This window comes from Neomonachus schauinslandi, chromosome 4 (genome assembly GCF_002201575.2).
Source record: "Neomonachus schauinslandi chromosome 4, ASM220157v2, whole genome shotgun sequence".
NCBI lineage: Eukaryota > Metazoa > Chordata > Mammalia > Carnivora > Phocidae > Neomonachus > Neomonachus schauinslandi.
The window spans coordinates 70,115,723-70,136,766 of NC_058406.1; the positions used below are offsets into that span (position 1 = coordinate 70,115,723).

At 37.4% G+C, this 21,044-nt stretch overlaps 1 protein-coding gene across 1 annotated transcript in view; it reads right to left on the minus strand.

Moving 5' to 3' along the window:
- DDAH1 (dimethylarginine dimethylaminohydrolase 1) overlaps positions 1-21,044 on the minus strand; it is a 132,342-nt gene that overhangs the window by 39,093 nt on the left and 72,205 nt on the right. The gene's annotated exons all lie outside the window — the stretch shown is intronic.

A 21,044-nucleotide genomic window follows, 5' to 3' on the forward strand; every position in this document is an offset into this window, starting at 1 on the left:
GCATAACAAATGCCCTTCGAAATTCAGAGTTTAATTCAAATCCTTCCAGCAGCTCAACAATTTAAATATTTGTGAAGGTCTGTAAACCTCTGACATGGTGAAGACATACATTGAGCAAACATGAATAGGGGCGAAAGGAAAAACAAGAGATCACATGATACTGAGAAAAGGAGGTAGTTCTGCCAAACTACAGCATGTCCAGGACACATACAGAATTGTCAATGAAGAATTTAGGAGACACAATTACAGCAGAGTAACTTCTTCTTTTTTTTTTTTAAAGATTTTTTTAAATTTATTTATTTGAGAGAGAGAATGAGAGAGAGCACATGAGAAGGGGGAGGGTCAGAGGGAGAAGCAGACTCCCTGCTGAGCAGGGAGCCCGATGCGGGACTCGATCCCGGGACTCCAGGATCATGACCTGAGCCGAAGGCAGTCGCTTAACCAACTGAGCCACCCAGGCGCCCCAGCAGAGTAACTTCTAAAGTAATAAAAATATGGAAATATTCTGACAACAAGCCCGACATTCATGCAGTCAAGAAAAAAAAGAGGATACAAATTAAAATAAATATATCCTCTCATCCTTGTCCTGGAACATGTAAAAATTCCACAAACCAGAGTGACTCAGAACAATAAAAAATTATTTCCATGGACAAAATGGTCTTCATGTTGTAATAAATATATCTAGTGTTCTCTTTTAACAGCAGAATAGGTTTTTCTATGTAACAGGAAGGAGAATCATTACTGTAGCATAAAAAAAGAAACAAAATACCATTCACCATGGCTTGTTGGGCTACAGTGAACCCAAGAAAACACAACTGTTTCCTTCTGGCATCTGCCTCTGGGTCTATGGAAAATTCTCCGAGCTTGGAGAGAGATCTTTAGAATGCAGCTACTGTACCTTTTGTCTCTCTTATGATGCTACTGCTTCTACAGTAACTTAACATTTCAAAGATTACCAGGAATACAGCAATAACATGTATTTTGGTCTGAAAAATGTATATTTAACTTTGTTTAATTCTTAAGAGTTTCAAGAGGAACTTTATTCGATTCTCAGGCGTTCAAAGAGAACAGAAGTAGGGAGGCTAATATATACCAGTTTCAGAAACACTGTATTTCTTTAAAAGTCCTGTGTCTTTCAAATTAAAGTTTTAGAGGATAAAATGCTTGTGGCTTCTTAAAAGTTAAAACAGCTGCATCAATATGAAAAAACTGGCTTTTGCGCAAGGCCCGTTAGTTATTTTTCTCCTTAAATATTCAGTCACATCTATATAAACAAAGTCATCAGGATAGGTCCATAACACAAACATTGATGATACCATATTACTTTCAGAGTTAAGGGTATGGACACGTTTAAAAATTTGTTAAATGTCAAGTAAATAGTTCTGAGAATTGTAGAACCATATGGCATCAAATCGGCAATGTTAACTCCAGGGAAATTTCTGGAGAAGAAACAAGAGAGGCTGAACCCGGAGGCTGTCCACTGAGAACCACAAACTCTTGGCATAGTGGTTCCATGAAGCAGACAAACAGCTGCAAACAAGGCCCAGTATTGCCCTGACACACGGACCCAGAGCAAGTCAGTTATCCTGGCATTTAGAATACTAAATATAACTATAGAAGTGGGAATTTTTGCAGGAAAAGATCCAAACCATGAGCCCTCAGAGAAACTGCCCATTCTGCGGTTACATAGCCATGGTTAATGTTGACTTAATTAACTTTCAAGAGGAAAAAAAAAAAGACCAAACAACACACCCCCCACCTTTCACTGAGACACTAATGTTGCAGAGTGGAACTTAACATTACTCAGGGTGGGGAGAAACTGCCAGACAAACAGCATTAGTTCTAAAGGTTGAGTTGAATAGTCCACTTTAGCTCATGAAATTAGAAATAAAAGGGTAAATTAGAGAAACAACCTTAATTAATTTAAAACCTACTGATATTATTTTCATACTCTAAAGATTGGCAAGGCCTTTCTTCCTCCCCTTTTCACTCTGCATACACTTGGTCTCATTCCTTTACTTTGTACTCCCATTTCTTTTTGCCTCCTCTTTGCTCCTCCCACCCTTTGCTAAAGATTCCTTCCGTGACCACAGTGGGTTCAGACCACCTCTGCGGCTTCCAACCATCCAACCCACATGTCTTTCTCAAGAGCTGGTACTAGTTTTGAAGTCATTATCTTTTCCTTTTCTTCTTCCTTCCCTCCCCACCTCCTTTTCCTTCCTTCTTTTTTTTCCCCCTGGAGTACTATTGTCAAAAACTAGAGCTCTTGGGGCTACAGAGGCAGAGGCACTGCCCTGGGAATATCTGCATAGTGTACTGTTATCCTCAAGGGCCTGGAATTTAAATCCCGCTCGGCTACTTATTAGCCAGTGACAGCTTGTTTAACTTTCTGGGCCTCAGTTTTCTCATCTTTAAAATGGGTGGTTAGTTATAGTAGTACCAACTTCCTTGGCTCCCCCAATGATGAAATACATGTAAAGCACTTAGCACATTATTATTCTCAATAAATATTAGATAGGACTTCTATCATTTTGATGAATATCAGCTTATGTGGACCCAATGATAAATACTTGTGCGATGAAACTGATCCACAAAAGAAAGCCGTTGCTTTTTCTTACATTTGGACAAGTTTCTTATGTTTTACCCCATGACAGATCCCATCTGCTTTCCAGTGAATTAAAATTACAGTCTTTTCTGCAAAGCCAATGTAAAGTTAGAGCACAAACATTGAAGACACATTGAAATTTTAAACCATGCCAGTTTGATTTCCTGCCAGCTCCTGGAATCTGTCAGGCTGTGTTGTAGATTCCTTGTATAATCTCTGCTTTAAAACAGCCCCCTGGATGTACTACGTAAGGTGGGAAGTGGGCCTGTCTGGTAAGACGTCCCACAGGACTCAAAGGAGCGTCAGCCAAGATGATACAGAATGATTACAGTTCCTGAAGATAGGACCACTCTAAAGGACTCGATCTAAAGAATTCCCTCTCTTTTTCAATGCCTGGTCCCTTTTCCTATATTTTCTGTTCCTCTCTCTTCTCACCTTCTTTCACAGCCCTCATTTCTATTCCCTCATTTGTCCTTCATGTTTACATCATCACCCTGTCTTCTCATTTCACTCCTTTTGGGTTCTCACGGTGAATGGAAGAATTGAGGATTTGAACTATTAGGTATGTTACTTGGGATGAGTTATACTTTCTGAGCCTCGATTTCCTAATCCACAAATGGGATAGTGTTTTCTCTCTAACAGGGATTATGTAACAAATAAGCTAGTACATAGTGCCTGGCACATTGTACTCAAAACCAGTGGTTGCTGATGTTATTGTTTTGCCCTAAATTAACTCAGTGCTTGGTTTGGATTCTGGCTACCTTTCAAAAAGAAATAAAAGACAAAAATATACCATTTGATTCCAACTCTTCTTTTCTTCTTACAAAATTTCCCCCAAACACAAAATACTAGAACAAGTATAAAACCTTACACATTTTTATTGGGAAGTTATATTCATGGTAGCTTGCAAGAGCACTGTAATTAGTTCAATATTCTTTGCTTAGATGCCAACATTTTCCAGTTGACCCTGTCCAAAGTTGCCTTTGCTGCCTATTTTCAACTATGTCCACTTTGAATGTTTCACATCCTCACTATGGATGTCATGAATGTGCTCACAAGGGCTGATGAACAGTTTTGTGGTGTGGTTCCATTAAGAGTCTGCACCAACTTGTTTGCCAAGCTGCTTTCCTTTAGCTGCTTCTGCTCAGTGGGGTGCCAGACGTTATGACTATAGATGAGGACCTTGGCATCGGCTTGTCTGTGGCCGATATGTCTCTGTCCCCCACAGACATGTGTTGGGAGCTGTGCTATCAACACTATCGCCACTAGGTTTTCAAAGCCCATTTCAATGTTCCATGTCCCTTTATTACTCATCATATTATAAGAGCTTTGAAATTATACCGTCATCCTATTCATACTCCATCTAGCTCTTAAAAGCTCTTAAAAGCTGAATAGCAGCAACATGGCTTTGTTGGTCGTCAAATAGATTCATTTTCTCAATTTGTTGATTTTGTTTTGCCTTTTAATGTTAATTATCTTGTAGATAATGCTGAGGAAGCCACTCAAGAAGCTGATGTGATGTCTATCATATCAAGGCACAGCTGGCTTGAAACTTGTGGGTATATCAAAGTTACGCTGGGTTGTCCCTGGTCACACTCAAAAGTCCACATTTCATTGGTACCACTTCAATGTTCTTTGTTAATCAGCACATCTTTGATCCTGTGGCTACTTGGAATAGTGTACGTTTAGCTGATTTTATAACAATACTTAATGTCTCTATCATGCTTTTATATATCTTTTCTCCTTTAATCAACATTTCAGTTCAACAAACATTTAGTAGATGCCAATTTAAAAAAAAAAATTCAGGCTACAAATATTTAGAAAAACACAAAAGCACAGTCTCTGTTCCTGGAAAGATAGCAAGTCATTGGGGAGATATACTTTATGGATATATAGCGATAATAAAATGAAATACTTGTGTTGGTAGTAAGGGTAAGCACTAGTATACCCATTTTACATATGAGTAAACTGAGGCTAGAGGAGGCTGACTGATTTGCTGAGTCAAGCCTCCTGAGCCCATGCTCATGCTCGTGTTCCTATTCACTGCACTGTGTGATTATGATTTTCCTGAAGTCTCATCACAAAGCAAAGCCCACATCAGAATTGAAGCTCACGCCTTCTGTTTTCCAACTCTGTACATTTAAGTCCACTTGGTATTACAAGATCCTTTTCCAGGTGACTCCAGATTCCACGATCTCTTCATTTCAGAGGTGAGTGACATTTTTATATACTAGGGCCTTAGGATGCTAAGGTATAATATAATTAAAATGCTAAGTAATATGAACAGAACGTATAAACCACATCAGGAATGCTCACCAATGACAGCCTGCATATGAATTACCTCCTTCAACTTTGGGATGCCTGAGGTTTGTTCAGTGGTTTATTCCTTAACTTTACCGCATGTGCTAATTAAATTACTAAAACTAACCAGACCTACCAAAAAAAAAAAAAAAAAGATCAAGGAGAGGCTTAACATACTAAATTACACAGTCTTAAAAATTCCTAAGTAAAAGCATATTGGAATCCTCTTCTATTGTAAGGACAAAACTCTTAGGAGGAATTTAATTAGCAATGATAACAGTAAACATTTATGTAGTCTTCCTATGTGCCAGACATTCTCTTAAGAACTCATATTTAACTAATCTAACCCTCATAATCCAATGAAACAAGTACAAGCATTATTTCTGTTTTAGAGATGAGGAAGCCGAGGCACAATATGTGACTCACGCAAGGTCTTACAGCAGCAGAGCTGAGATTTGAACTCCGAGAACTTTACTCTGCAGTTTGTGTTCTTTCTATACAACTTGTCACTAACAACAAGATAATTTATATGTCTATTATGTCGTCAAATGAAAATAAATATTAGAAAAGATTGTGAGCATCTATAATACTCTTAAAAACAGGTTATGTTCACTTTATTTGAACAAAAATGTATATTCAGACATTCTGGAGGAACGGGAGTTGAGGGGGGAGAGGCTATAAACTGTGGCAATGTGAACTTACATTTGGTTTCTAAAGATCCTAAATTTTGTTTTCCTAAGCATATACAAACTAATGAATTTTGGGAGCCACGACTTTATCCTTCCAATTTCTAGATCAGATTATGAGAAGGAGTTATTTGCAGAGAAATCTTCAGTCAACAAATGTATCTTAATTACAGTTAAGATTATAAAAGCACATGGACATAAAGACACACACCAAACCATGTCACCATACACCAATTCAATCAATTGGGAAAGATTCTGAGAATCTACCACATTGGGAAGTATGGAGGAAGAATTCTAAGATGCCCAAGACTGCCACCACCTGATGCATACACCATGGACAAATCTCTCCCTTTGGGTGTCGAAAGAACATATAAATATGATGAGATATCACTCCTGTGATTAGGCATGTTTTATGCCACAAGTAAAGATATTTTGCAGATGCAGTTAAGTCTCTAATCAGTTGACTTGAGTTAATCAAAAGGGAGATTATCTTGGGTAGGCCTGACCTAATCAAGTGAGCCCTTAAAAAGAGATGGAAGAAGTCAGAGAGATGTTGTCCTATTAGTCTGGAAAAAAGCAAACAGCCATGGTGGGAACTGCCTATAGAGGGATGCCTACAGAACATCCTCTAGGAACTAAGAGCAACTCCTAGTCAATAGCCAGCAAAAAAACAGGGACCTAATCCTACAACCACAAGGAACTGAATTCAGCCTACGACCTGAATGAGCTTGGAAGAAGGTCTAAGCTCCAGATCAGAACAGAGCCCAGCCAATAACCAGGCATGCCATGTCCAGACTTCCAATCTGCGAAAGCTGTGAGATAATAAGTAGGTGTTCTTTTAAGTTCTATGTTATGGTAAGTGGTTACACAGCAATAGAAAACTAATACAGAAAGCCCCAAATTTAAACATATTTTATTTTATAAATTTATTTATAAACGCCTTTGCTCAGAAGCAAAATGTTGAGCTAAATGCTTATTTCCAAGTTGTTTGTTCAGAATATGGTGCAAAAGTTCTTAAGATGTTCCTAAGAAATTTCCAAGAAAACAATGTTTTACTTGAGTTTAAAGTCCCAGATCCACTAACTTCCTTAATCTATTATTTACTGAAATGTTGTACAGTTATATTTTAAAATATGGAAAACAAGTTGCAATACTGTTTTTTTTTAAAGTTACAAATCTAATACACTGCTCATAGAAGTGAAAATGATAAAAGTATATACTTTTATATACTTGAGCCACCTCAATCCTATTCTCAGTTTTATTCCTTCAGTAAATATCAAGTGTCTGTTCTGAGCTCTTACCATGATAGACAGTGATCAGTGGTCATCAAAAAATAGATATGACCCCTGCTATATAGTGCCTTTAGGGTAACAGATTCACCCAAGTCAACAAAAAGTTATACATTATGATAAGGACTATGCAAGAAAACAACATGTGCTTTGAGAACTAAGAAGGGTGTCAAGGGGGTCAAGGAAGGTCACTTTGAGGAAGTAACATTTAAATTAAGAAATAAAAATGTTAATAATGGTTATCTATTCCTGCTGGTGGGTCATCTGCAAGTCTTCCTTAGAAATAAAACAGGTTTCTGGATGATTCTCAGATCAGAAACAGCTCCCCTTAATATATGAAAAATCAATTAAGGGCTTACTGTGTTAGGAAAATGGTCAATAGAACTGGAAATTATTTATTACATTAAAATCTTCAAAAGTTATCAGACAGAGTCAAGTAAATGTCTGGGAACTCATGATATTCACAATGGCCAACATGTATGAAAATTTTATAACTACCTCATTCATTTTCCTTTTACTGAGCTTTAATAATAATAACTGTTGCATGAATAAGATCTCTGAAACATTTCCCACACACTGTTAAATATCCATTGCATTTTCCCCACTGATTTCTTAGATTTCTAAACTTATTAGTTTATCTCTAGTGATATGGATTTCTAACTGTATTAGCTTATCTCTAGTGACAAGTTCTAAAAATTAACCAGGATATTTAGCATCTTGGTTTCCATATTTGTAAAATGAGGGGGTAGAGCTTAAAAAGGAAGTCATTTCCAGCTCTAGATTTCAAAGAGTTGTAGTTTAAAATGGTTTTTGGCATTCATAAATGTGACTCTAACTGTAATTCTATTTCCCTTCAAGAGAGTTTACTGAAAACATCCCAGATGGTTATTCATGCGTAAAGTATTCTGATGTTTAATGAAATTCAGTCAGAAGCAAGAAGCTGAATATATGGATGGGGAGGAAGAGATGGCAAACCCAAAAGTAGATTAAAAAATCCGAGTAGGATTAAACCCTCAGAAACCAACAGAAGGATTCTGTTGTAGTGGGAGAAACTGTATCTAGAAAACAAGGTGTGTGAGTGTCAACACTAACTTATGATACTTTGTGTGTGTGTGTGTGTGTTTTTAGTGCTGCTAATTACCTGCCAACAGTGATAATAATTACACTATGTAGAGCATCAATAATTTTCTTATGAGAAAACAGCTTTCAGGCCCTGCTTAGCTGCTAACCTCTGCATACTTTCTCATATCCACATGTAGTAGAGGAGACTTCATCAACTTTGGGTTCATCTCTCCACAGTTCCCAGGATCAATCACCATCTGAAAAAGGAGGGTCTAACAAGCTCCATGCCAATCCTCCTGAGACTCAGCATTAAGTCATTCTTTATGCTTTGTTCCACTTTAGACCATATACCTAGGTGTTACGTTGGTTCCTTTTCCTGGGAATCCTGTTCTAGTAGCTTATCCCAATCTCTTCCTATGAGTAGGAGCCCTCTCTGTGCTCTCTCTAAAGATCTGAGCCTTTATCCTACAACCCTGCAACGACATGCAAGTGGGGCTTGTCATCTGTCTCCATCTCCTCAGCATAGAATCAGTAACCCCCAGGGCTGAGGAATCTGCCTCTAACTACTTATAACTCTGGTCCTCTTTTACTATATTAATACTACAGACTTAATGTGTCATCATTAATAACATGTAAAATTTATTAAGCTCTTCTAAGTGCTCAGCATTGTGCTAAGTGATTTTACATGGGTTACCTCATTTAATAATACCATATCCCTTCAGGTACCTCCTAGTCTGAATCAGTCATGGCAGTTCCATCCCTCTTACCAGGGATTGGCACAAATAACCTAATTTTGGCCACTGAGGGAAAGTCCATTGAGAGGTTCCTGGAGGTATAGAAAGAAATGTAATCCCACCTCTTCTTTTGAACATTGTCCTGTCTGGATATGGTAGCTGGAACTGATTCTGGTCTGAGAACACAACCATTATCAAGGATGATGGGGCAGAAAGATGGAAAGAACTGGGTCCTTGATGACACTGTTGAGCTGATGAATCAATCCTGGAATCCTGAAGTTCTTGGCATACGAGATTTTTCATTTCCTTAACCAATCTGAATTGAGTTTCCGTTAGTTGCAGCTAAAGGCAACTCATTTACTTATATAACAAAACTGAGAAGTGGTATCCAAAGAGTCCATAACAATAGACCACATTACTAAAACTCATTAAGTTCTGATGTAGAAACAACCATTAAATGGAGGCTTTTCTTTCTCTAGAAATATACCATGACTTGCCATACAACAAATTTACACAATATGTAAGGTGTTATTTTAACTGATAATACCTGGTATCATGGCTGATAAGAATGTTGATCAAATGCCCCTGGTGATACTAAAACCATCCTGTCTATAGAAAACAGCAGATTGTAAATAATAATTTGTAAAGCCAAAAGGAAGTATTACATGTCTCAATTCTGTAGATAAAGCACAATTGTTACAGCTCCATATGTCAGAGTTGGAAGTTAATGTTCCAATACTCTCATCTCTGAACTAGTAATCAGATCTGGAGGACATGTCAATAGAAAGATTTGACAGAAATTCAGAAGGAAAACCAATGGAGCCAAAGTACCCAGGAGAGATAAAAACAGCTTGGAAGAAAACTGGGAAAGATCCCTCTCATTACCTAGAAATTTCTAGATATTCAAGGGTCCCTCCAGGAAACTGGACAGCTGCATGTAAATGAATGAAACTAGACTACTTTCTAACACCATACACAAAAATAAACTCAAAATGGATTAAAGGCCTAAACATGAGATCTGAAACCATAAAAATCCTAGAAGATAACATAGCCAGTAATTTCTTTGACATCAGTCATAGTAACATTTTTCTAGATATGTCTCCTAAGGCAAGGGAAACAAAAGCAAAAACTATTGGTACTATACCAAAATAAAAAGCTTTTGCACATCAAAGGAAACCATTAATAAAACAAAAAGATAACCTACTGAATGGGAGAAGATATTTGCAAATGATATATCTCATAAGGGGTTAATATCCAAAATATATAAATAACTTATACAACTTAACAGCAAAAGACCCAACAATTCAATTAAAAAATGGGCAAAGGAAACTGGTACAGCCACTCTGGAAAACAGTATGAGGTTCCTCAAAAAGTTAAAAATAGAACTCTATGATCCAGTAAGCGCACTACTAGGTATTTACCCAAAGAATGCAAAAATACTAATTCAAAGGGATCCATGCAGCATTTTCTACGATAGCCAAATTATGGAAACAGCAAGTATCCATTGATTGATGAATGAATAAAGAAGATGCGGTGTGTGTGTGTGTGTGTGTGTGTGTATAATAAAATATTACTTAGCCATAAAAAAGAATGAAATCTTGCCATTTGCAATGACATGATGGAGCTAGAGAGTATAATGTTAAGCAAAATAAGTCATTCAGAGAAAGACAAATTCCATACAATTTCACTCATATATGGAATTTAAGAAACAAAATAAATTAACAAAGGGGAAAAAAAGAGAGAGAGAGGCCAACCAAGAAACAGACTCTTGAGTACAAACTGATGGTTACCAGAGGGAAGGTGGGTTAAATAGGTGATGGGGATTAAGGAGTGCACTTGTGAGGGGCACTGAGTGATGTATTTCTAGGGCCTACAATAGTGCCGGGTTTGTTAAAGTGTTGAATCACTATATAGTACACTTGAAACTAATATTACACTGTATGTTAACTAACTGGAATTTAAGTAAAAACTTAAATTAAAAAAAATAAATAAAAAATGGGCAGAGGATCTGAATAGATATTTTTCCAAAGAAGACATACAGATGGCTAACAGATGCATTAAAAGATGCTTAACATCACTCATCATCAGGGAAATGCAAGTCAAAACCACAATGAGATATCACCTCACACTTGTTAGAATGGCTAACATCAAGAAGACAAGAAATAACAGTGTTGGTGAAGATGTGGAGAAAAAGGGACCTTGTGCACTGTTGGTGGGAATGCAAACTGATGCAGTCACTGTGGAAAATAAGATGTATGTTCCTCAAAAAATTAAAAATAGAACTACCATATGATCCAATAATTTCACTATTGGGTATTTACCCAGGGAAAATTAAAACTTAACTCAAAAAGATACATGCACCCCTACGTTTACTGTAGGACTATTTACACTAGCCAAGGCATGGAAGCAGCCTAAGTGTCCATCAGTAGACTGCTGGATAAGGAAAATGTGGTACACATGCATGCACACACACACACACACTGGAATATTACACGCCATAAAAAAGGATGAGATTGTGCTATCTGAGACAACATGGATGGACCCAGAGAGAATTGTGCTAAGTGAAGTAAGTCAGACTGAAAAAGACAAATACCTATGATTCCACTCATAAATGGAATCTAAAAATATGAATTGAAAAAAAGCAGAATCAGAACTATAAATACAGAGAACAAACTGACGGTTGCAGACCAGAGGGGAATAGGGAATTGGGCAAAATGGGTGAAAGGAAGAGGGAAATATAGGCCTCCAGTCATGGAACGAGTAAATCACGGGAATAAAAAGCAGAGCATAAGGAATACAGTCAGTGATACTGTAACAGTGACGTAATGGGACAGATGGTAGCTATACTAGTGGTAAACATAGTATAATGTATAAACTTGTCAAATCACTAAGTGGTACACATGAAACCAATGCAACATTGTGTGTCAACTATACTTAAAAAACAAAAAAACAAACATAAAACAGACAAAAGTCCAGAGGCCCCTCCATAAAGATGTCACAACAAGACAGTTTCCCGGAAGAAGACTGAAAGTAACATTTAGCTTTCTAAATGAAAAACAAGGCAGGGGCTCTGCTGGTCTTGTCACTCTCCTGACAGATAATGTACTAATTCAAGTGGCCCATTTCCTTGTTGACAATAATGACACAATACATGTACTGAGTGTCTAAGAGCCACTGACATTCTGTCTGCAGAGAACAAGTAGAAATATGCTTTGTCACCAAATACCAAATAAAAATAAATGTCAGCTGCTAAATTTGCAAAATTTAGTATGTTAAAAACTAGGGAACTGACAAGGTTCTAAGATTTTAAAGTAATTTTCCCAGAAGTCAAAAGCATAAAAATTAGCAGCACACACCACCCAAAATAAGCAGCAGACATAGAACTTGAAGTGCTCATAATTTTCTGTAAATTCAGAGAAGCTGTAGGCTGCCATTTATAAAGGCAAACAGGTGTAAAGTACAACAAATATTTTGTATGTCCAGTACACAATTAATACCTTGTAGACATTAAGCTGCCTTAAAAGCCTTCCAAGAGACCCGTGGGCGTACCCAATTGCAGGCTCTGGCTGGGTGAGATACGCCTTCTGTGCACTCCCATGTTTCCCAGGGCATTCTACCAACAAAAGATCTGACCACAACAGACTCTCCATATGTTTACTGAATGAATAGCTGAAAAATTCTGCACGTTACACAAAACTTCTAGAAATGTTATAATAAACTTATGCCTCACTTACAAATCTCTACTTTGTCTAGCCAAGGCATAGTCACAAGGTCGGGTGATCTCTTCTAGACAGCTCTTAACAGCATTTCAATGGTAAGCAGATTCATCTTTACTTCTAAAGACCGTCAAGGGAGAAAACTATCCTTGTCTATTTGTCACAATAATCATTAACTGCCAGTCTTATCTTTACCATCCTTAATAATTTCATTCATTTATCCAGTTATTCAATATCTATTCAACATTCTTTTTTTAATTTTATTTTATTATGTTATGTTAATCACCATACATTACATCATTAGTTTTTGATGTAGTGTTCCATGATTCATTGTTTGCATATAACACCCAGTGCTCCATGCAGAACGTGCCCTCTTTAATACCCATCACCAGGTTAACCCATCCCCCTGCCCCCCCTCCCCTCTAGGACCCTCAGTTTGTTTCTCAGAGTCCACAGTCTTTCATGGTTCGTCTATTCAACATTCTTAACACACCTGGCACTACTGTGGGCCCTAGAAATACATCAGTGAAGAGAGAAGATCCTTGTGTATATTCTTGTGGGGAAATGGAGAGATAGACAGTAAATAACAGAAAAATATTATGTAGTAGTAGGTACCATATAGAGAGTTAATTCAGGGGATGTGACATACAGGCATACCTCATTTTATGGTACTTTATTGCGCTTCGCATCTACTCCATATTTTTTTTTTAAATAAATTGAAGTCTTGTATCAACTCTGCATTAAGCAAGGTTATTAATGCCATTTTACCAATAGCATGTGTTCATTTTGTGTCTCAGGGTCACATTTTTGTAATTCCTGCAATACTTCAAACTTTTTCATTCTTTGTTACGGTGATCTGTGATCAGTGATCTTTGATGTCACTACTCTAATTGTTTTGGGGAGCCACAAACCACACCATATAAGATGACAAACTTAATCGATAAATGCTGTATGTATTCTGACTGTTCCACTGACCAGCTGTTTACCCATCTTTCCCCCTCTCCTCAGGCATCCCTACTTTCTGAGACACAATATTGAAATTAGACCAATTAATAACCCTACAAGGGCCTCTAAGTGTTCAAGTGAATGGCAGAGTCTCACTTTAAGTCGAAAGCTAGAAATGATTAAGCTCAGTGAAGAAGGCATGTCAAAAGCCAAGTTAGGCAGAAAGCTAGGCATTTTGCACCAAACTGCTAAGTTGTAAACGCAAAGAAAAAGTTCTTGAAGGAAATTAAAAGTGTTACTCCAGTGAACACAAGTATGAAAAGAAAGCAGAACAGCCTTATTGCTGATATGGAGAAAGTGTTAGTGGCCTGGAAAGAAGACCAAACCAGCCACTACATTCCCTTAAGCCAAAGCCTAATTCAGAGCAAGGCCCCAGCTCTCTTCAATTCTATGAAGGCTGAGAGGGGTGAGGAAGCTGCAGAAGAAAATTTTGAAGCAGCAGATGTTGGTTCATGAAGTTTAAGGAAAGAAGCCATCTCTAAAACATAGTAGTGCAAGGTGAAGCAGCAAGTGCTGATGGAGAAGCTGCAGCAAGTTCTCCAGAAGACCTAGCTATGAGAATTAATGAAGGTGGCTACACTAAACAACAGATTTTTCAATGTAGATGCAACAGCCTTCTACTTGAAGAAGATGCTATCTAGGACTTTCTTAGCTAGAGAGGATTAGTCAACGCCTGGCTTCAAAGCTTCAAAGGACAGCCAGACTCTGTTGTTAGGGGCTAATGCAGTACCCCCTTAAAACCATCATTTTAAGTCAAAGCCAATGCTTACGCACCATTCTGAAAATCCTAGGGTTCTTAAGAATTATGATAAATCTATTAATGCTTTATTAATGTAACAATAAAACCTGGATGAGGGCACATCTGTTTAACACAAGGTTTACTGAATATTTTAAGCCCACTATTGAGACCTACAGCTCAGAAAAAAAGATTCCTTTAAAAAATTATTGCTTATGGACAATGCACCTGGTCATCCAGGAGCTCTGATGGAGGAGATGGACAATGAGATTAATATTGTTTACATGCCTGCTAATACAACATCCACTCTGTAGCCCATGGACCTACACGTAACTTTGACTTTCAGGTCTTACTATTTAAGAAATACATATATGTGCCAAAGATAGTGAAATACATATATGTGCCAAAGATAGTGATCCCTCTGATGGATCTGGGCATAGTTTATTGAAAACCTTTGGGAAAAGATTCACTATTTTAAATGTCATTAAGAACTTTTGTGATTCATGGAAAGAGGTCAAAATATCAACATAAACAGGAACTTGGAAGACGTTGGTTCTAACTCTCATGGATTGACTTTGAGAGGTTCAAGATGTCAGTAAAGGAAGTAACCACAGATGTGGTGGAAACAGCAAGTGAACTAGAATTAGGAGTGAAGCCTGAACATGTGACTGAATGGCTGAAATTTCATGATAAAACTTGTATGGATGAGGAATTGCTTCTTATGAGAGAGCAAAGAAAGTGGTTTCTTGAGATGGAATCTACTCCTGGTGTAGGTGTTCTGAAGATTGTTGAAATGACAACAAAGGATATACAATGTTACACAAACTTAATTGATAAAGCAGTGGCAGGGTTTGAGAGGACTGACTCCAATTTTGAATGAAGTTCTGTCGGTAAAAGGCTATCAAACAGTATGACATGCTACAGAGAAATTACTGATGAAAGGAAGAGTCAATCAATGTGGAAAACGTCATCGTTGTCTTATTTTAAGAAATTACCACAGCCACCTCAACCTTCAGCAACCACCACCCTCATCAGTCAGCAGCCATCAACATTGAGGCAAGACGCTCCCCCAGCAAAAGGACTCACTGAAAGTTCAGAAGATGGTTAGCATTATTTTCTTAGCAATACTGTATTTTTCAATTACAGCATACATACTGTTTTTTACACATAATGCTATTGTGCACTTAATAGACTACAGTATAGTATAAACATAACTTTTATATGTTCTGGGAAACGAAAAGATTCAGTTGGCTCACTTCATTGTTGTAATGTAGAACTGAACATGCCGAACCGTATCTCTGAGGTGTGCCTCGAAAATGAGGGCTCGAATGGGAGGTCAGGAATAGCCTTTTGGAACACGTGACATATGTATGAGTCAACAGAAAGAACCAACTGTGTTGCCATCAGGGAGAAGAATGTTCCAACAAGAGCCAGTGCAAATGTCTTAAGGTGGGAACAAGATTAATTTGTTCAAGGAACAGAAAGACAGCCAGTATGGGGCTAAACAAACAGGGCAAGTGTTATGAGATGAATTGTCTCCCCTCCAAATTCATATGTTGAAGTCCTAACCCCCTGTATTTTGGAATGTGATTGAATTTGGAGATAAGGCCTTTAAAGAGGTAATTAAGTTAAAACAAGGCCATTAGCATGGGTCCTAATCCAATATGACTGGCATCCTTATGAAAAGAGATTAGGACAGAGACAGGTACTAAGGGAAGACCATGTAAAAACATAAGGGGAAGGTGGCTATCTGCAAACCAGAGGGAGGCTTCAGGAGAAACAACCCAGCCCACACCTTGATCTCAGATGTCTGGGCTCCAGAATTATAAGAAAATAAATTTCTATAGTTCAAGCCACCCAGTGTGTGGTACTTTGCTATGGCAGCTCTAGAAAATGAATACAGCAAGGTACTAGATAAAGCTGGGGATATAGGCAGAGGACAGACCATAAAAAACTTAGTAAACTAGCATCAGGGGTTTGAGTTTTAAGTGTTATCAGAAGCCACTGGGAATTTGAAGGAGGAGAATGACATAATCTAATTTACAAAGATAATTTTGGCTAGCTGCTTTGTGGAAAATGGACTGGAAGGCAAGAATGGAAGCAGAGAATTTAGCTAAGAGGCATTTGCAATAGTCCAAGCAAAAGATAATGGTGGCTTAGACAAAGGTGATGATAGTGGAGACAAAGAAAAAAAAAAAAACTGGCAAAATTTGGGATGTGTTTTGAAGGAGAGTTGGCAGGACTTGGTGGTGGATTAGATGTGGGAGTGAAGGAAAGAAAACAATCAAGAATGACTTAGATTTTTGACTTGAGCAATTGGGTGGATGATAGCACTAATTCCTGATACAGAAAAGGCAGAGGAAAGGAAGAAGTCTAGGGAGAAAATTCAAGAGTTCTGTTTTAGCCAAACAATGTGAAATGCCTTCTAGATATTCTCGATATGGAGAGATCACCACATTTGAATATATTAACCTAGCCTTCTGGGGGTGTAGTCAGAACTGGAAGTAAGACATAAAACCAAGGGAAATTAGAACTATCTCAAACTGTGTTTTGCAGGAAGTGATGTGAGAAATCTGGCCTTGACAATTCCTCTTAACAACTGTATTCTAAGAAATAGATTCCTGGAGATATTTTTGAGGCATTTCTGTTGCACAGTATGGTGGCTGGTTGCAACAATGGAAGGAATAATCCCCCTTTGGCAGGAAAAGACTACTTAATGCACATGCATTATGACTGCACAGATACCACCAGGATAAAAGGTCTGGAAAAAAATAAATGGATTGTAATGAACTTTCTGGATGTAATAGGTACGTTAAGGCTTTAAGCGCTACTTACTGTCAAATGCCTGTGTGTTTTCTTGTTAGATTCAGTTTTGTGGAAGCTATAAAACATAGCAGTAGTATAAGATTTCATTCCTTCATAAACCATACATTTTGAAATTGTGATCACTTTGAACAGGAGACAGGGTGAAGTTCATTAAGCAGAGTTAGCAAGGCTATAGGAAGAACAACTTTCAAACACATTTTAGATCAATTAGTCCAAAATAATTTGTACCAAAGCACCATAGGACTAAATGGATGCTTGCTGTGCTAATTAAAACATTCTTACTCACTTATTCAAGTAGGTTTGCTAAGATCTCAATTTAGAAACCCTTCATTAGTACATCCTAAATGACTGTTGTGTGTGCTAAAAATGAATAAGGCTGCATATCTTTTAAAAATATTATACTTACTAATTTTTTACCAATTGAGACTTTCTTCACAACTGGTACAAGTTGGTACTTTTTTAACTGTACCACATCGCCCAGTGTTTGAACACAATATTTAGGATGGTTTCTGAAATGCTGGGATTATTTTTGGGGGGAATACTCCTTTTTTTTTTCTCTCTAGTCCTAGACTTTTTTGTGTGTTGTGATTGCAGCCTTCATTAGAGATGGTTGTGACAGGCTGTGGTCACTGTTATGAGAGGATATAGTATTTCATTCTGAGAAGTTGCCTTCTGATTCCAGGCTGCAGCATGGCAAGTGATTTTGTAAATATTCACCCTTTGTCATATGTTCAAGCCTTTGCTTCTCCTAAAGCTATTTAAAATATGGTAGTGAAAAACCACCAGCTGAATATTTGTATGCTTATAAATATTAAATACAGGCTCATTTCCAACTATAGTTGTATAAAATGGATAGTTTCAAGAAACTGTTCTTGTTTTTGACAGCTGTTCAAATTCTAACATAGTGGTAACAAAAATAGTGAGTAATTTCTCTTCTCTGTTATCGAATCTGGGTATCCTCAGCTGGACAGAGACTGGAACAGTTCGATAATATTTTCCTAATAGAAACATTCCAGTCAACGTTTTGCCAAGGAAAACTAATTATTGTCTAGCTGGTGAGTTTTGCCTTTCCCAAATAGTTTTAGAAAAATATGGTAACATTCTTGTCCTTACAGTTTTCTCTCTCTCTCTTTTTTTTTTAAAGTTTATTTCTGTTTCCAATTTATCACTAAGTATTAACTAACTTTCAACTAAAACATTTATCTGAGGAAGCAACTAGTCCCTTCTATAACATGGAAGACACTTTGTAGCTGGCTTTGAGTAATTCTCAAAGTACAATAACCTTAATGTCATCTAGATTCTCTTATGAGGCAGTGCATGATGAAATTAGATTCTCCTAAATGTCATTGCCCCTATTTGTTGTCTTTTTCCTTGAACCAGGACTGGGCTGGCTAAGTTCCATTGTCTCTCAACCAGATTTACTATGGAGCAGATGCATTCCATTTCACAACAGGAATGTGCTTATTATAAAATGTACAAAGCTTATAGTCTAACAAAGCACACAATCTGTTGGCAAAAGCCACTTCGTTTAACAGTGGGTATAGTTTGTAAAATTTCTGAATGTATCTGAACTAAATTTAGTATCATATAAGTTAACACTCAAATCTTGAAATAAATATCAAGTGAACACAGTAATGTTTATGCTAAACACAGAGCTGAATGCATTTTAGTATTACACAAATATACTTCCTAAGTATTTCCTATTAACATATAGTCAGCCAGATTTTCTTTGCTTCAGTTTCTCTTGGATAGTACCTCAGGAACTTTGAAAAGTAGATTAACTCAGGTCTTCAGAGCACAATTTAACATACTGTCTTTTTAGTGATTAATGTCATTTAGTTTTTGTGCAGTGAAATGAAGTGTATCCTTATAAATACCCAGGGAGAAACTAAGAGGTATCTTTAAGAATAAGAAGAATATGGATAAATTTAGCTGTTAAAAAACTAGATTGCAACATTTTTTAAAAAGTATGACTGTTGGGGCGCCTGGGTGGCTCAGATGGTTAAGTGTCTGCCTTCGGCTCAGGTCATGATCTCACGGTCCTGGGATCGAGTCCCGCATCGGGCTCCCTGCTTGGCGGGGAGCCTGCTTCTCCCTCTCCCTCTACTGTTCTCCCTGCTTGTGCTCTCTCGCTCTCTCTGTCAAATAAATAAATAAAAATCTTTAAAAAAATAAAAATAAAAATAAAAAGTATGACTGTTAACAAAGATTCAAAGGAAATGTGCACAAATGAAAAGAGCTATGGTTGGTCAGTGGATAATAACTGTTGTGTCACTGATGGAAAAAGTTGAGAAATACCTGAACATTTAAAACTTCATCTACTACCTACGACTATAGTAACCACTCCCAAGGCAGATCTATGCACAGAAGACATGGCTTGTTAATGCATGCTTTCTACTATTCTAAACATTCAAATACTGATGTGTCTCTGGGTAAGGAAGAATGGACCACTTGTGGCCACATTGTAAGAGTCTTTTTCACTTCAGTTACCAGCCTCTGGTTCACCTGTGTTCACTCCATTCAGGCTTTCACTGTGGGGATCCCCTTGCTTCTGTGGGCTATACCCTTGGACTGGACTTGAAACAGCCCCAGCCCAGCTTTTGCTCCTGCATTTCTAGTCCACGCAAATACTTCCACAAACTCTGGCAGTGTGTCTGTCCCCAACAAAGTGGCACTCTTCTGGCTCTGTATCTAAGCCATTAGTCACCCAGTTTCTTGCTCTTCAGATCTCCTAGACTAGTGCCCAGGGCATTTCCCAGCTGCAGGGAATATTTATCAACTCTCTGAGAGGTCTCGGTATAACCCACTCTCCCTAGACTTGAGATGAAAAAGGCAGCACATCCCATTCCATACATTCAATGCAGAAAAATTAGAAAGTACAGATCAGTAAAAATAAAACCATTAAAAACTTTGTAATCCCAATACCATTTATAGACCTCTACTAATAATCTGTCACATAAACTTCCAAAATTTCCTACTGTGTTTATGGAAATGTTCTTCTGCTCATGCTGTTATTAATTTACACTGTAAGTACCCACATTCCATATTTAAATAAAATATGGGGCACTGTTATAAGGTAATTTAAGAATGAATTCACACTTTAAATGGAGATTGCTTTACAATGGATTTCTTCAAAAATTATCTTCTGAAAACAGTCTTTTGTTGTAAGATAGTGCCAGATATAATTAGTAAAGCTCCTTGTATTGAATTTCAGAATACTTCAATAATTTTATCCCCAAGCAAAGATTCAGATTTTTATAGTGGTAACACAGCTTTATAAAACATTTAAATATTTAAAGAAATACTTCAGGACTGATCAGATATGTGTTAAAATTTGAGGATACAAATCTATGTCATAATTCATAGAGGTTTTCTTCTCTAAATATACATGAATCAGATAGGAGAAAGGAGGAAAAAAAAGGAACTATTTAGCTGCCAAAAAATAATCTGTTCTGAGACATTAGTAAAGATTTTCTTCTGCGATGATGCGAGGTTTAAGTCTTGAACCAATTGCTGGGAAAGTAACTGTACAACTGCAAAATAATTATTAAATTTTAGACCAGAAAGAGGTTCTCTGTTCTTTGTGGATATGCAGAGCAGACCCAGAATGCACCTAGTGAATCCAGGTCCTCAGTATGTTGAAGACACCTGATATCCCATAATACCCGGCGAGGCTGCCAACTACTTGTTCACACGGACTACATGCCATGGAATCCATTTTATGTCTCAAAAGGATTTAAAATTCATGAAGCTTGTTGAAAGCTCAACTGTCACATTCAACTCATTCCAAAGTGTATGGGAAAAAGAGCAGAGCAGACATTTCAACTGAAGCTATTATTGTGCTTGAATAACCATATTCCATTAAATTGCTAATAAACCTACTAGAAGATGTTGATCACATCAACCATACAGTTGCATTCCTTTCCTTTATACCAACTTGCTCAATTTCGTTTTATGCAGTATTACTCTTTCTGTGCCCTTTATTCCAAGGTTGCCCAGGATTCAAAGCACTTATTCAGTAAGTTTGTAATCCAGTTTAGTGTGCTATTAACAGAATTCTTTAGAGAAGATCATGGAAAAAGAA